Source organism: Thunnus albacares, chromosome 6, assembly GCF_914725855.1.
Source record: "Thunnus albacares chromosome 6, fThuAlb1.1, whole genome shotgun sequence".
Classification (NCBI taxonomy): Eukaryota; Metazoa; Chordata; class Actinopteri; order Scombriformes; family Scombridae; genus Thunnus; species Thunnus albacares.
This window is the reverse complement of record NC_058111.1, coordinates 22,814,162-22,829,250: the sequence shown is the minus strand read 5'-3', so window position 1 is coordinate 22,829,250 and position 15,089 is coordinate 22,814,162.

Sequence of the window (15,089 nt, the reverse complement as noted above, 5' to 3'; positions counted from 1 at the left end):
GGCAGCAGATGTTGTCTCCATAAAGATCCAAGTCTAGCCCTAATGAGCAGCAGACCCTAATTGATTACAATCAGTACCAATGAAACAAATCAACCCACCACAACTTCAGCTCCAACCCTCTTTCCACCCTCTGGCTGCTTTGAATTCCTTCCGAGTAAACAAAAGTGGGAAAGAGAGGCAGGAGCAGTGAGCAGGTGGAGACAAAGGGGAGAGAAAGGTGAACAGATGGAAAGAGAATGAGGGTAAAAAGCTAATGAGAAAGCACCATCACAAGGGAAACACACATAGGATAAAGAAAACAGGGACAATATTTCAAGCTTGGGTAATGTCAGTTTCATTTTGGTGACAGTACACACAAGAGAGAGACATGAAATGATAGAACGGAACAATAGAGAGCTTCAAAAGAAGAAGGTGAGACAGATGGAGTGATCCAGTGACAAAGGTGCATAAAAATACACTTTCAAAAATATTGTAGGCTTATCTACTTTGTGTTAAATTTTTCACTCACTGATCGGGTAGAGGCATAGAGGTAGAAGCACAAATGTAAAGAGAGCTCTTAATCAGTCTCATAACCATGAATTCTTTTCGATACATTGACCTCTGTCTCATACTTCCTAAGAACACAAACAGACAACTTCTTACTGATAAAATGAGGATATTTATAGCTAAATGCCTACTAATAACTGAATAAATGCATTAATAAGGAGTACACAGTGAAGAAAATAATCAAACAAATGAATAACAGTTAAATATTGAGATAAACCTTAACTCAGTGGAAGATAGTGATGTCTAGTATGTGACTCAAGAGTTATAAAAGAACATAGTGACGCTAAAGGGAAAATCAACTTCTCTGAAGGGATTATCTTATTTCTTATTTGACATCAACTCTTAATCACAAAAAGCCCTGGGTTGTTATGCCAACTTGAAGAATTTCGGTGCAGAGATTAATCTATTCAGCTGGATCGAAAGTTGATGAGCAGGCTTGTGCATCTTCCCAGCTAGGTGCAGGCCTGTCTGCCTGCAGGGCTACGCCGTGAAGATGTCTCCAGGGCCGGCTGCACTCCCAAGCGACCCTGTGGATGCAGTTTGGTTCGCCAAGCAGATCAGGGCTTGACAGAAGGCCTCTTAGCCAGTATGGCTGTCTTGTTTCAGCAAGTCGGTCCTGGTTCTTAGAGCTTTAGGGCTTTAGAGCTTTAGACGTGTACCGACAGTGAATTGCGGCTTCTGTTTAATTTTTGTGATTTTGGCTGAATGTCAAATAAAAATTTAATCTGACTACACTAGCTTCTTCCACTTAGGCTCAGGTAATTCTGTTGGCTGGATGAAAACGTCAAAAAGGAAATACTAACTTACAACGTTAAAAATGCAAGGCCTCTTGGTACTGAAATTAAGGGTGGGCGATACTGCAAAAATATATCACGATTTTTTACAGGCAGTTTCACAATCCACAATCTTATCACAATTCTTTTTTTGGTTTTTAAGACTATTTTGCAAGTTACTGAACAGTACTCAAGTACTGTTGTTTTACAGAGAGAGAAGGGGAAGGAAGAGACAAGGTGTTGTGTTTTTTCAGTCTAAAATTTTTTCAGTCGGCTAAAATAATCAAAGGAGTCATTTAAGTGTTTTCACATCCTGTTGTTACTTCTTTATTTTGCCAGTTCATTTCTCTCTCAAAGAGTCTTGAGAGACAACGTTGAGTCTGTTCAGTGTCTCCTGTCACCCCAACTGGGATGAAAGGGTCAATTCATGCAGATCTGCCTGACTGTCTGCACTCACCTCTCTGCCTCTAACAAAGACTTTCCTTTAATTTTCCAGAATTAAAGGAAAGGTTTTTTTTCCAGTGGAACTAAAGAAAAAAAAAACAGACTGTTCTCCTACAATATACAGGTGTGATATAAAGAAAACAGGAGTTTAGAGGCATGCTAGTGGCTCTGTGAGACTGTCCTTAGGTACAGTGGTGCTTAGAACTGATGCTAACACAGCAGTTTAGCGTGTTAGCATTTTTGCACTAGAAATGAGAAGAGAGTTTGATGGGAATATAACAAGGTTTAGGTGTTCAGCTATTGTCCCACAACATTAAACTCTGTTATGGCTGCAGTGAAAATGGTGAAAAATAACACTCAGGCTTACCTCTTCAACCTCCTCCACCCCTCTCTCTTTCTTTCTTATTCACTTCCTCCTCCATCCCTCTTTGAGTCATCCTATTTCTGTAACTTTCCATGTCGGTGCACTGCATGTGCTGACACATGGCTCTTTGAAAGACACTCTTCCCAGCATCCTAGAGTAGATGTATGACGAGTCTGTGTGTGTGATCACTTTACCACTTTATGATGCATGGCTGCACCTGAATTAACTAAATGAAGATGATGACACCAGGCACACACTCATACCCCCATGCATGCACACACACTAGATGTGTTGCATTCTTTGTCGTGTTCATTAAAGTGAGCATTTTTGGCCCTGCATTTTATAAGCTGACTTACTCATCATGTACATGTCAATCACACTCTTTTTTTTTCTCCAAACCTTTTTTGGTGTGCCTGGGGGATGTGGTAGCTGTGTAGTAAATTTTCCTTTTACAGAGTCAAGGAATCACAATAGAATTTAACCTGACATATACCTGTACCTTAACTTATTTGAATCATTTGCTTTCAAATTAATAAGTCTGATTAAGCTGACAACATGTATATTAAGTTGGTTAAATGCTGTTTGTCATGCAAATGTAGTACAAGATTTTTTTTGGTGCTTGTGATGCGGTGGGAATGCTGCCACATACTGGCTGCTGCTGCTCTTTGCTAAATAGACAACTGACAACTATGAACTTCACTGCTCGTTATTAACATGATCTTCATGCATTTTGCTTGAGCTTTTTATGTTTTTCCATTTTCTGTCTGTATGTTTTGATCACTCCCTGAGTTGGAACATGTTCTATCGAACTGGTGGATTTTGGATTAACCAACGTTAAATACTGCCTATCTTCTCTACTGGGATTTGTGGATTTTTCAACATAAAGTGCTTTCTACCTGCTCTACTGGAGGAACTGGAACTACTGGAACTACCTGCTCTCCAGAGGACTCTTCCTTCAGCCTGCTGGCTCGAGTGTGCTACAAAGCCCTGTATTGCTTCCCTACACTCTCTATCAGTGCAGAAATCACCCAGAGCTGCACTATCACTGATGGACTCCAGTGACTGGGAGTTTTCTTCTACTGGAGCTCCCCTCATGTTTGCTGTAATGATCTCCAGACTGTGACTGCGGCTGTTACCAATGCTGCAATTCTGCCCAAATTACGCAACTGCTTTAATTATGATGTTCTACACTGCAACACAGCTACGGAGTTTATGCAGCTTCATAATTACACCCAACAAGGGGTTTTTGACCTGCTGCCAAGAGTTTGGGATTTTGAGAAACAGACCTTGTTACAACCATAGAGGCTTGTGCCGTAATTTCAATGATGAATACAGAAAACAAACTTGGGTATCATTGTTGGAAATATTGTAAGACTACTCTACACCAGGCAAGATGCAAACTATGGAGTGGATCACAGTGTACTGCAGTGTTTTTAGAGACTTCAATCCTCAGCTCTGTCTCCTGCCACCATGGAACTATTTAATACTCAATGTCTCACCGATAAATCCCTCGTCATACACGACCACATCTTGGACAAGGGGCTTGATTTCATGTGCCTAACTGAAACCTGGCATAAACCAGGGGACTACTCTGTGCTTAATGAGGCCTACCCTCCTGACTATAGTTATAGGGAAAAATCCTGCAGCTCTGGCTGTGGTGGGGGTTTAGTAATCATACACCGAGCTGAACTGAAACTGTTTCCCCTGCCAATGCCTGATCTTTCCTCTATTGAATGCCTTGCTCTAAAAACCACCAAAATCCATGACGATGCTTTTCATCACCCCCCAAACCAAACTCATCTTTCCTCCCTGAGATACGCGACCTACTCACCTCACTCTGCTCCATGTCAACCAACATTGCTATTGTTGGTGATATGAATATACATGACAACAACCCCTCCTGTCATTTTTCAGTGGAGTTCCTGAGTCTGATTGAATGTCTTGGCCTGAAGCAGCATGTTGATGTCCCTACTCACACCAGGGGGCACACACTTGACCTGGTCATCACTGACTCCACCCTCATCGATAACCTACAGGTCTATGATCTGGGTCTGTCTGACCATAAGGTGGTCTCAATGGATCTGACATTCCTGTCACCCCCTACCTAACCTAAGTGTCAAATGCTTTTTCGGAACTGGAAAAGCAATAACCCCGCCGTCATGACTATGGACCTCCAGCACAACACCTGTCCAGCTTCTGCATCAGTGGTGAACTAATAGGACGCTACAATACATCTCTGAGCAGTGTCTTTGATTTTCATGCCCCTGTCATGCATGAGGTCAATTTTTATGATCTGCAGCTGGATGTGTCCTGGAACAATGCTTCAGATGCTCCATAAACTGGCCTTCAGTGAATATCAAAGGACTTACTATATCCCTTAAAGAAACTCTGTCACAGTTCTACTCCAACCTAATTAATAACAATCCTGGCAACCCTAAGCACCTGTTTTCCACTATAAATCATCTCCTGAAGTCACAATCATCTTCCCCATTTGAGGCTACAGAAGAATGATGTAACAGCTTCATTGACTTTTTCAGAGCCAAGGTTAACAACATCCGCTCTCTGATGTCCAGCTCTTCCACTCTGCCTCCTCCTGTCATCGACCCTCTGTCTGGGAGCTGGCCATCTCTACTCCATTTTACTGGCGTCAGGCAGAGCCACCTTGAGGAAATCCTCAGGAAGATGAAACCCTGTACTTGTGCCCTGGACCCCATTCCCACAGCTCTATTCAAATCATACATCCCCATTCTCACCCCCCTTATCACCCAAACTGTCAACTTCTCCCTTCAAACCGGTAGTGTCACAGTCACAAACGTTATCCATCTACTTCCTGTTTACAAGCAACAGTTGAAACAACACAGCCCGTAACACACAGCATCCCCCAATGGTCAGAGGATGCTATTGCACGCCTTCAAGGCTGCTTTGCGTACACACACTGGGAAGTCTTTGATGGCGAGCTAGACAGACAGATCTTGGTCATCACTGACTACATCATTCTGTATGGACACTTTGATACCAGTAAGGACAATCAGAACATACCCAAACTCAAAACTCTGGATCACCTCACAAATCAAACATCTTTTCAACGAGAAAAAACACACCTTTAGGCAGAAGGACTTTGCAGTACTTAACACTAGCACCACCAAGACTGTTTGAATAAAAAACTACAACCCTTTCAGCCTATGACTTTTCCTAAGTATGTGTTTTGATGTTTTCTGAAGCCTATAAGGTGCTAAAATAAAACACACTAGATTTCTGAGCATTTATACCTTTATACCGCAGTCATTTAGACTGCATTTGCCATATTACACATTACTAAATTAGGTAAATTTTTCCATTTCTTGCACTTGTTGTAGGCTACAAGTTTTATATTAGTGTAGTTGTATTTTAGCATTGTCTAGCAAATTGGTCCATTTGGACAGGAGACATGCAGCAGTAAATAAATCAATGCAAATTATAAAAAAAATACTATAAAATACTATAAAAAAAATAACTGATGCGGAAAAACAAACAATTGTAAATTGGCATGGGACATCGAAAATTACTTGTAACTTCATCAAACAAATGCATTATTGATGTGCTTGTGAACACATTATGGTCTTCGGGTGACAGCTCTTTATATTGTTATAATTTAGCTGTCTTTTCCTCTGTAGAGCCGGTAAACCATCAGGAGGGATTCCCCCTGAATCCCACACTTCCCACCTGTGTTTGCGCCCCAATCTCCCACCGTCTTTGGCTGAGGTATTAGGTCTTTCACTGTGTGCAAAAAAATGTTAACTCGTCTGAGGTGCAAGAAGCTAAATGGTTTTGGGATCTGGACAGTAGGTTTACTTTATTTTCATAATTCACTATTTCGGCACCACACAGTAACCACAATTGTTTAAAAAATAATTGGGCTTAAATATACAACATTTAAAAGTGTGAAATTGCTAATAATACACAACTTATTTACTAATTATTAAATTGATATCTGAGATGTAATCCATAAATCATCATCATAAATGTAATGAAATGATTAATATATTAAAATTGTCCTGTTCCCACTTTTAGATGACAATAGCTTATACAGATGGGTGACAAATTAAAGGAAAGGACCCGCACAGGCCTGAATGCTTGACCCCTACAGTGAGGGCATCCAGTGGTTCTGCTCTGCTGTGGGGGGCATTTTGCTAGCATGGTTTGGGTCCACTTGTCCCCTTAGAGGAAAGAGTCACTGCAAATCAATACAAAGTTGTTCTGAATGATCACCTTTATCCTATGATGAAACATTTCTAACCTGATGGGAGTGGTCTGGATGGGCAGTCACTAGATCTCAACCCAGTTGAACACCTATGGGAGATTTTGGCCTGACGTGTTAGACAGCGCTTTTCACCACCATCATCAAAACACCAAATGAGGTAATATATTTTTGAAGAATGGTATTCATCCTCCCAGTAGAGTCCAGAGACGTGTAGAATCAATGCCAAGGCTGAGGAACACCACTCTTCAAAAAGATATTCCCTCATTTGGTGTTTTGATGATGGTAGTGGAGAGCGCTGTCTAACACGTCAGTCCAAAATCTCCCGTAGGTGTTCAAAATCAATTTTACTTGCCTACCAAACAATATTTTACATTATATATTTTTTCTGTTTGCTCTTTAATCTTTTGGATAAAATCAGACAGCAATGGACACACTGAAAAATGCGTTTGCTGTGAGTCGTCCCACGGTTTACTTTATTGTATCTGTGCCCTTTGCATCGTCCCCAAGGCCCTCTCCATATGTCATTATATGCTAGTCCTGATTTGTTCCATGTAAACTTCTTATAAGCTTGGTATGAGACAGCTTTGGAGGGAGAGTGGTCATTAGCACTTACAAACCAGCCAGTGGCATCCTCATCTCATCAACTCACAGAAGTAGATCTATCACATCTTTGCCTCTCAGTAAAACAGTGTCATATCTCCTGGGTTTAGGTAAAGGATGTTGATGGTACATATCAGTGTCCTTTTGTAAAAGAAAGGAAGAGCAATAAAGTCTATGTACAGACAGAAACAGGAATAAGCACTGGGTTGTTTGATCCCTGACTAGCTCTCACATAGATGTAAGTTAAATTGGGCATAGAATAGAGGCAGATCATTATCCTAATCACTAAAAGCTGTGGGGTTATAGTTGTACAAGAGAAGCATGCTCCGAAATGTCTCAAACTAATTCCAAGGCAATGAAAGAGAGTCATACGCTCTCAAGCAACTGTGCAAACACACACACTTACACACAATGTAACCGAGCAGAAACTGCTTATCATCTTAGAATAACCCAAAGGATATGAGAAGAAACATGACTACAAATTAGGTTTTTATCTCTCTTGTCTTTCTCTCTCCTCTTTTTCTCATGTTTTTCATTTGCTCTTTTTTCACCTCCCCTTTTGCTCGTTATAAGAAACACACAAAAGATGTGGACATTTTTTTTAATGTTTTACCTACTTTTAGGGATGATAAGTATGTGTATTCCAGCTTTTGCTGCTGATTCATTGTAAGTTTTGAAATACTACAATAACATCAGAATAACTCCTCCACCAGCTGGCTATCTTAGAAGGTGCTAATTTGTGTTCTCATATGAAAACAATACTTCTGACATAGACATCAGTTTATTATGAAGGACCAGCTGTTCAGTTCTGAAACGGTTCTCACATTTTGGGCCATATTTTTTGAAAGCATAATTTTATAATTTGAAATATAATGCTTTAGCTTTTAGCTGTTGACATAAGTCATGTCATTCCCTCTAAAAGGAACACTAACAGGATTTGTATTAGAAAGAAGAGTTGGTTGGTTTCTGGCAATATAAAACACTTATGAGATACAAAGTGGTAATGTGGTACCCCAAAAGTGCTGCATCAGTGTTCATTTTATGCTGAATTCACCATTCTGGAGATGTTGGGAGACAAGAAACCATGTCTTCTATGTATACTGTTATGCCCTGACAGTATCCATATAATGTGCAGTGACAACTAAATTTGTAGTACAACACTTATTTTTCAAATTGACAAGCCAGTGTTCCTCGACCCTTTGTGGCTGTCCAAGCTATTTTCACAAATACCGAAATTAGTTTTATTGCCCATAAGTTTGCTACCAGCACAGGCCTTGCATGTATGGCTTTAATCACTGTATAATAAAATTTTGACACATGAGTACTCAGTTGCAAAGGAGCAAATAGCATGGTGCTATTATCCCATAACCTTAACCAAGCAGTTTAAGTTGCCTAAGCTGAAACTTGACCTTAGTATGGCTGAGGAGGTAGATGTCATCCTGGGAGGAACTGACAAGCAAATTAGTATTTGTATAATTTACATATGTGGAACTTCTACATGGTGATGCCTTGCTAAAGCTCACAGGCATACAAAATAATAATATTGTCATTAAAGTAATCAGAGGCCAACAATTAAAAGACCACCACCGTTTGACCATATGCACTCCAGAATGACACATAGGGGCGTTTTCTAAACTGGTGCCCCTATCCGCGGGACAACATCATGTTGTCTGTGCTTTCAAAAACTATTACAAATCACTGCTACAAAATAATGATGTTTAATGATTTGAGAACACTATGGTTAAGGTCTGGTTAGGTTTAGGCGCAAAAACCACTTGGTTAGGTTTAGGGAAAGATCATGGTTTGGGCTAAAATTGTCACTTTGTTAAGGTTAGAGAAACATGTGGTGTGGATTAAAGCTACTAATTCCTTAAAGTTAGGCAACCTTCATCATGGCTACAATAATAACCATGGGGTTTAGGTTATGGACTGATCATAGTTAAGTTTTTTTTTTTTTTTTTCATCCGAACTCACAGTTTGAAATGTGACAATATCCACTGTTGGGTTTATACCTCCACCCATCCCTCTTCCTCTGAATGAGGAAAATTATCAACTTATATGTATATATGTCCTCTGAACTGTGCCACTGCTGCAGGTCATAATTACTACGGCTGCTAGATGGCATCTGTCAAACATAACTTTATGTTGTTTTTGGGCAACTGACATTATGACCTATTGTGTTGTTTTTCTTGGGAGGACAGTCTCTCAATGGCACATGTGGAAAGACATCAAGTAGTCTGAATGCTCATCACAGCTGCCACTATCATGCCAAACTACAGCACATCAGCTTTCCAAGTTTCATGCTAATGCAGTGCCAATTACCATAACAATATTATTAAATATCTCACGGTAGCTACTGATTGAGGAAAATGACAATTCACGCATGTTGATTAGAATTTATTTTCTGAGCTCGGTCATAGAGCGTTTGATGATTAGTCAAGGAGAGTAACAGATGGATGATGTACAGTTCAGGTGATGCAAGCTCTATCTCTCTGTCTATCATGGACATTTTAGTAAGCTGATCAGTCAATAGAGAGTTTACATAGAGGATAAAGGATATATTCTTATAGTCCTCTTTCCTTGCATCCCTCCTTCCCCCCATCCTTTTACAACATGTGATATATCTTATGTCAAATGTTCATGAGTGAAGTGTGTGTCTGTGTCTCTCTGTCTGCCTGTGTGCATAAGCCTATAGACAGATATGTGTGTGCCTGATGTGCACCCGCATTTGGAGAGGCATCTAAGAGCCCTTCACCTCTGCGAACACTCTCCAAGTGTCAAAATCAAGGATGTGAGTTGTTTCCCCGATATCCCTGATGAGTTTGGCTTCATCACGAGGCTATCACACTGGAGAGCTTTGTAGAGAGGGGTCATTAGCACTGGCTAACAAACATATGCTTATGCCTCCACTCACACATTCGGTGCCATCAAATTTACATGCTGTAATGAGATTCTTCATAATATGACATAGCAAGATTATTTTCCTGATGTATGACAGAGCATGGCTGGGTTTTGCTTTCAAGGACTTTGTTTTTGTCACCATTTTTTTTGTTTTGTTTTGCATCTCATTTCAGTTACTTTAATGGTGATATTATAAGACTGCAATGCGGAGATGTGAATTTATATCATATGTTAAAGTGGACATCCTGTTTAGTAGTCTGAAAACAGAAACTCAAAGTGATGAACAACCGTAAAAATGTTCTTACCTATTATCTTATTGTTCCTATTTCAAACCTTTAAGGGTTGATCTTCAAACTCTTCTTTCAGCAGTCTGCATATTTTTTTACACTATTCTTCTCTGACATTAATATATTTCACACATACTGAATTTTGAATGAATGTCTCAATTTTTCCTCTTAGTGTCCCCAAACATACGAGTGCTGAAAAGATATTTGGAAGGAGAAACAGACAGGAATGAAACACGTTGAAGTAAAATGAAAAAAGATGGTCAGAAAGGCCAGCCAGTATCACAGACTACTTCAACTTTATTTAAACCAAACTGTGTTTACCCAGATTTCTGCATGTCCTAACATGTCCAGCTAATCAATTTAGTGCAGCAGAAAATATGTCTGACAAGTTGAATTCTTTTTGTACACTTGTGAGAGGAATTTGACCCATCGATGCTGCAAAATCTGACTAAAGCTGACAGATGAGAGGTAAAGAGAACGAAAACAGATGGGGCAAGAAAGAATGTGATAAAAAGCTCAAATGAATTGTAAAAATCTATGAAAAATATGCATCCATCTATTTTTCTCTCTCTCTCTGTCATTGCTGCTTTTCCTCCTTTTCTGTCATTCATAGAGGTGTAGAGTCCCAATAGATGCCATCGCTCCATTGGCTTTATTCTCTGTCAATCATGAAACACACATCCCTCCACACTCCTCCACATACACAAACTGATGAAATTACCCATTTCTTACACCTGGCAGCACTTTGATTTTTTACTTGTTCAGAGGGTACAAAGGCTTTTAATATGTGCATCTTAAAACTCCCTTTTCAATCCTGACAATACATCTCTCAAGCTGGTCACAGTAACCCCCTCTCACCTGCCCCATCCTCTCTTGCCTCACAAGCACCTATCACCACAGCTGAGCGACACCAGCAGGCAATTACTGCCAGGTGAGAATGTGACACTTTTCACAAATCACTTAGCTGAGAGATTGCTTTTCCATATCCAGCCTGAGACAGTGTCTGGAGAAAAAAAAAAAAAAAACACCATTGTGTGAACATTCAAAACAAAAGCTCGAACTTTTCTACACACGTTTGAAACAAGTACCCACATACGTACAGCACTTACACAGGGATGATTAACAAGGTATACAGTCAAAATAGTTGCACAGGTGTGCACACCAAAATGCCCACCAGCTTGGGCTGTCTTTTGCACATGCATGCACACATCTTCTGTGTTGTAGGTTAACTAAACAACCAACATGAAAGGTAATGTTCTTATAGCTCTGAAATCCTGGAATTGCAATTCTGTTGATGCCTTCTTGTCATAAGCAGTAGTTTCATGTGTTTTTTATATTAAACAGATAAGAAACAGTGCAGACATGGCATGGAAAGTATTTTATACAGAATAATGGTCTAAATTAAAGGGGACCTATTATGCTCATTTCCAGCTCTATATTTTTATTCTAGGACTCCACTAGAGTTTTGCATGATTCATAGTTCAAAAAACTGCTTATTTATCTTATACTGGCCCTTTATGCAGCCCCTAAGTCCAGTTTCTGTCTCTTAACAGGCAGTTTTAGCTCCTGTCTCTTTAAGGCCCCCCACCACCAATGAACCCACTCTGTTCTGATAGACCAGCTTTCCAGAAGCCTGCCAAGGTGCAGCCGAGTTGTGTGAAGTTACTACTAATGAAAACCCAACGTTTCCTGCTTTTACTGCTTCATATGAAAAGCTTTTAAATGACTAACTAATGGGAGTCTTTTGTGAAGAATTTACAGGAAATTAAACACGTTGCTCACAGAATTAGCAGAGCTTTGTTAGCAGTGGTAAAAACCAGTCGACTCATCATATGGAGATATTTGGAGCTCTTTCTTCCATGGATCAGTAAGAAATAATGCAGGGAGGAATAGTACAAGCAGAAACAGACACAGGTAAACAACTGTTAGCGGAGTACAGCAGTGAGCTTATATGCTGTGCGTGGAGCAGATGACCATATAAAGAAATGTGTCACAACCTGTCATTGGCTTGAGCTGAAAGTAAAGAAAAAATCTAGGAAACCAAGCGTTCAGAGCAGTCTGTGTTTTTTGCTCACATGGATTATTTCTACATACATTTACTTCATTATTTGACACTTTGGCCACGTTGAATATGAACATCTGGCATTGTAACATCATTTATATGACTGAAAATAAGGAAAAGCATAATGGGTCTCCTTTAAATGAAAAAGGAAAATAGCTAAGTGTAACTGTAAGGTTGAAGGTTGAAGCCTCATTCAAAACACAGCAGATACCTTGGGGCATCCTTTTGATCTTTTCAGAAAAACTTGGCTTTAAAATGGTGTGATCCACCAACCAGCCTCGGGCAGCCCTGATTAAACCGCTTCAGATGCCCAAATGATTAAACCCCAAACTGAAATTAATAATAAAATAAAAAGAACCAATATAGGCCATTTCACCTCCCGGCCTAACAAATGGTTGTACCTGGTTCATAATTAATTTAACTCTAAGAAATAATTTGCCTCCAGTCTATACTTTCTCTTACACATATTGCTCTAACTCACTTTCTCTTACCACTATCTAATACATTTTGTAATTTTTGTTATTCTGATCATACTATAAAAGGTTGACAAGACCAGTAAGTGAAAAATGTGTCTTTTTTAATCCTTTCTGTGATATATGTTTTTGTTTTTTATTCCTTCAACTCCAGCACCTATCATCATCTCCTCAGTCACAACCCATCCCACCCACTCCCCACCTTCTGCTTATCTCTCAACTCATGTCTCTCATCTGAAGGCTGTTTTCATCCCCACCCCTCCACGTCCAGCCCAAAATCCCCTGAGGGCTCCTCGCTGAATTCGGGTAGAGATTGAAAGCAGGAGCTATGGGGAACTGACGTTCCCTTTCAATATTTAATATTTTAACATTTAATACGAAGCACTGCCATGTGCTCCCTCTTTTTCTGTTTCTCTTTTTGTCTGTTCCAACTCATAACAGAATGTAGCCACTCATGCTAGCATGTTCTTGCTGACTCACTCACAGGTGCATCACAGCCACAGGTGTTACGGGTGTTGCAACACCCGCACTTTCACAGAAACATGATTCCATCCTACCAGCCATGTTTCCAACAACCTATTTTTATGTGCATTTTGAAGTATTGCATTAGAAAAGCTTGATGGAAAAGCTGAGATTCAAAAAAAACTTCCTCAGTTTCGCAAAAACAGTTTTTATGCTCTCTTGATGTAGATTTTGGAAATGGGTGATGGAAATGCATCTGTCTAATAAATAATGACGTAGTGAATGTGAACTCACATGACTGATCACTCTCGGTGTCTTCTGATATTAAATGTTGCAGCCAAAGGCTGGCTGTAAAATGTGTATCCACAATGACCTCCCAGAACTTGTGCATGCTCTGCCATTAGAATCATTACATTTCTTTGTCTTCTTCTCCAGATAGCATGAAGCATGGCCAATACTAGCTGACAAGAAAGAACAATTACAACTTCCTTTCAAATTCATAAAGACCTCTCTCTATTACTATTTGTTTTGTTTCCGGTTGTCAACCTCTACTTCTTCTACTCTGTTTACTGTCGGATTACTTAAGCCTATACCGCCATCTTCTGATGAAATTATGTGTTGCGTAATCTAGTTTATTCGATTCAAACCAGTTGATGGAAACACACCTAATTGACATTTTCATTTTTTCGACATTTCAAAAGTTTGCTTAAAATTCTCTTGTGAATCTAATGGAAACATGGCTATTGATGAAACAAAACTGAGTTCCCCCTTCATGAAAACCTATCGGTCAAGTTACGTTTATTGATCCAGCCAATCACAGCCATTTGACCAACCCAGCAGGCCAAGGAAGAGTAAACAGTTGAAGTACAGTAAAGTTATGTTCGTGCATTCAGAAACAGCGCTTCTGTTACTCGCCACTGGCTGTGAAAACTGCCACAGTTTTGATGTAACTACTCCCACAATATCTTCAATACAGGTGGCTATTTAACTAGTTAGTAATGTGGAATTTTTTTTCGTAACTTTGTCTTGTGATGATGTGTCATGATGTGTCAGCTAACATTAGTCACTGAACATAAAATTAAATAGGCTATCCTAAAGGTTGCAAGTTAGGTGGCAAATTTAGTTTGTAAAGTCACTTCTATTGTGGTTTTTAAATAGTCATAGACATAGGTAAGCATTCATATTTAAGACGTGTAACACTGTCTGCCTTATGGCAATGTGTTGCCTGCCTTATGGTTAAGTTTAAACAACCAAATTAATGTTTATTAGCATGATAATCACTTATTGTGAGTTAAGCTAATCGCTGATTAGCCACCATGCTAGGTGGACTTTGGCAAGAAATTTGTACAAGTTACCTCTGTGTCCAGAATGTAAACTCACATGTTTATTCTGTCGCTAATTGCCAAAGGAATATGTTGCTTTAGATGTCATAGTTTTACTCCTTATTTTACGGAGTAATGTGTGTTTTGCATTTAATATAATTAGCTATGGTTTGTATTGTGTATTAAACCTAGAGCACAGTACTGCTTATTATGGAGCTAAAAAAAAAAAAGGCTCAGATGGTTGTAGTTGTGGCAGTTAGCCGTTGAGAGCCAGTTGCTCACTCCAGTTTCAAATCACCTGCTTATGTGACATTCTTCTGTTAGCTTTGAGGTAGACTTCGGGTGAAGAGGGACTGCTTGTGCCCTGTGACTATTGGAGAGGAACTGACAACTGCTGCTATACAAACCTCCTTGACAACTTTCAGTTATTTGCTAATTAAAGACAATTAAAGGACAACTTTGGATTGGAAGAGACACTTTTTTTTTTTTCTTAAAGTGAAGACCATTTCAGTTCTACTAGTCCATGAACTGAGAAAGGACTCTTTAGGTTTTAAGGGCAACATAATACATTTCCAGGTTGAACCTGTAATAGTTATATGGTCTCAGTAATTATTT